The 2,565-nt window shown below is 44.3% G+C and overlaps 1 protein-coding gene across 3 annotated transcripts in view; it reads left to right on the top strand.

Moving 5' to 3' along the window:
* The first annotated feature begins 773 nt into the window (after nt 1–773).
* The window catches only part of FAXDC2 (fatty acid hydroxylase domain containing 2), a 32,223-nt gene continuing 30,431 nt past the window's right edge, over nt 774–2,565 (top strand). Inside the window, exon 1 of one of the 3 annotated variants that reach the window (XM_011931652.1) lies at nt 774–1,206. The gene's annotated coding sequence lies outside the window, so the exon portion shown is untranslated. The remainder of the gene's footprint in view (nt 1,207–2,565) is intronic. The other 2 variants (XM_011931653.1, XM_011931651.1) reach the window with 2 other exon arrangements.

Here is a 2,565-nt window from a genome sequence, read left to right as displayed (position 1 = left end):
GTCTCAAACTCCTGGCCTCAAGTGATCCTCCCGTCTTGGTCTTCCAAAGTGCTGAGATTATATGCATGAGCTGCCATGCCCAGCCAAGTTTCTGAGTTTTGTTTATTTTAGAAAGGAGTCTTCCTATGTTGCCCAGGCTGGTCTCAAATACCTGGGCTCAAGCGATCCTCCGACCTCAGTCTCCCAAATAGCTGGGACTACAGGTGAGCACCACCATGCCCAGCCAATCTCCATGTTTGATTGTTAAGTGGAAAAAGCAAAGTGCACAACAAACATACTATGGAGCTGTTGCTAAAGGAGAAGCACAAGGCTTACACATGTTTTTATTTACATATGTAAGCTCTGGAAGGATATACAAAAATCTGGTCACAGGGGTTGCCTCTTGGCAGGAAAAAATGGGGACTGAGGAGAAATAAAAAAAGACTTTTCATGGTACATTCTTTTGACCCTATTGTATTTTATATCATTTGCACATTTATTTAAAAATAGTTTTCAGAAATTTAAAAGCAGCTCTTTTTCCAAAGTGCTCCTCACTTCATGTTGTGGGTCCTGTATCCTAAGTCCCCCTATTTCAATCACAGTGCAAATTCACCCTTCATAGGCGTGCCTTTCCTGCATCTAGACTCACTAGAAATAGCTGATGTATCTCTCCTCCCTTGTCTGCCCTCCACAGGAAGAGAAGCAATGAAAAAAAAGAAAATGAGATCCTCTGGTCTCTGTCACCTTTTTATCAACTTGTACTACCTGCCATTATCTGACACCCACATCTTTTCTTGAATCTGCCTCCTCCTATGGGACAGCAACATTTTCTTAAGTTGCAGATGATGGAGAAAAAAATTTTAAAGAAAAAAAGGGGGCAGGGGGAGGGAAGCCCAGAGTTTGGCCAAATGCACTTTTTTCAAGTTCTTGCTTGAGCTTAGATTTCCTTTCCGCTTTAAGGACATGCCCTCTGGAAAGAAGGGTGTTTTGTTTCCAGCCCACACGGAACCAAACTTTTTTCATCACGTGCCTGGCCCGAGCCAGTACGGCAGCTCTGTAATGAGATCACCATGGCCAACCTCCCACCCGAGCAAAAACAAGGTTAGCCGGCAGCACAGCAGCAGCAGCAGCAGCAGCAGCCACCAAAGCGGGGGCTGAAAGGGAAGAGAACTTAGATTTGACCTGTGCAAGGACCACAGAGGAGCCTGGACACAGCCCACTGCAGAGGTAAGTGGGAACTACAGGGGAGGGGTGGTGTTTGCAAAGGTCAGGACATGTCCAAGTTCACTTAAAGTAAGGGCAAAACACACTCTTCCACCTCCACCACCACTCTGTCCTCTCTACTTATGTCAGGGTTAGATTTGCCTCCAGACAGGGTCCTAGGACATTTTTGTAGTACAGTCGCCTCGTCTCTTACTAATGTCTGCATCCTCTGCCTGTGTTTGTACCATCTACCTCCTCAGTAGTCTAATTTTGCTAGCAATTGACAGGTGATTGTAATGGACAAGTAATTGTTTGACTTTAAAACCATGTAAAGGAGCAACTCCTAAGTCAGAACTCAACTGAGAGACAGAACAAACTGGGAGAGACTGTTGGGAAGCAACTGCTGCCTAATTGCTTCTCACCTCTAATCTGCCATCACGTGGAAGGTAGGGGGCAAAATATAAGAGTTTTAAAGTCTCTGGATAGATGTGTGGGTTATGAGCTAGACAAGTAGGTCGAAACTCTTTTGATGCAACATACTTGGATTTACCGACACTGACTCCAGTTGTTACATCGTTAGTGGCTTGATAGTACCTATGGAAACACTCCACGAAGGTTATTGGGTAAAGGGCATACAGTAAGGTGTGTAGATGGAGATGAACAATAGAACAGTGGCTTTCCGGGTGCTCCTTATAGGCCCTTTGGGGCTTAAGGCAAGCAAGATAAGATGCTGATTTGTGGGTTGCTTCAGTTTAATGTGCAATTCCAATTAAATTTCTTTGAGTGGGATATACAGATTCAATTCAATTTGCTAAAACACAAATGCACTGAGCATCAGCTTCTAACTTTACTTAGGAAAGTAATTAGCACAAAGGAATGGCACTGAAATGTTCAATAGCAAAAGTTGGACACTTTTTGAGGGCAAAAAGCAATGCTTTTGATTCGTGTATCTCTTATTTGGCAAATCCTTCTTGAGTATCTGCTACATGCCAGGCTTGGGCTTGATTCTGTGGATCTCATGGTAAACAAGACAGGCAGGTTCTCGGCCTCATGGACATGCAATCAAGCAGAACAGTAAGCTCAAAGGGTGCGAGTATCATGCAGCAAAAGGAGTGAAGAGAGTATACTAAAACTGGCCCACGGGAATAATTTTTAACCTTTCCTTTCATGCATTTCATCTTCTGTTTTTGTTTTTGTTTTTTGCTTTTTGAGATGGAGTCTCACTCTGTCACCCAGGCTGGAGTGCAGTGGCGCGATTTTGGCTCACTGCAACCTCTACCTCCTGGGTTCAAACGATTCTCCTGCCTCAGCCCCCCAAGTAGCTGGGATTACAGGTGCCCGCCACCACACCTGGCTAATTTTTGTATTTTTAGTAGAGATGGG

This window comes from Colobus angolensis, unplaced genomic scaffold (assembly GCF_000951035.1).
Source record: "Colobus angolensis palliatus isolate OR3802 unplaced genomic scaffold, Cang.pa_1.0 Scaffold90, whole genome shotgun sequence".
Taxonomy (NCBI): domain Eukaryota; kingdom Metazoa; phylum Chordata; class Mammalia; order Primates; family Cercopithecidae; genus Colobus; species Colobus angolensis.
This window is presented reverse-complemented; position numbering and strand designations above follow the sequence as displayed.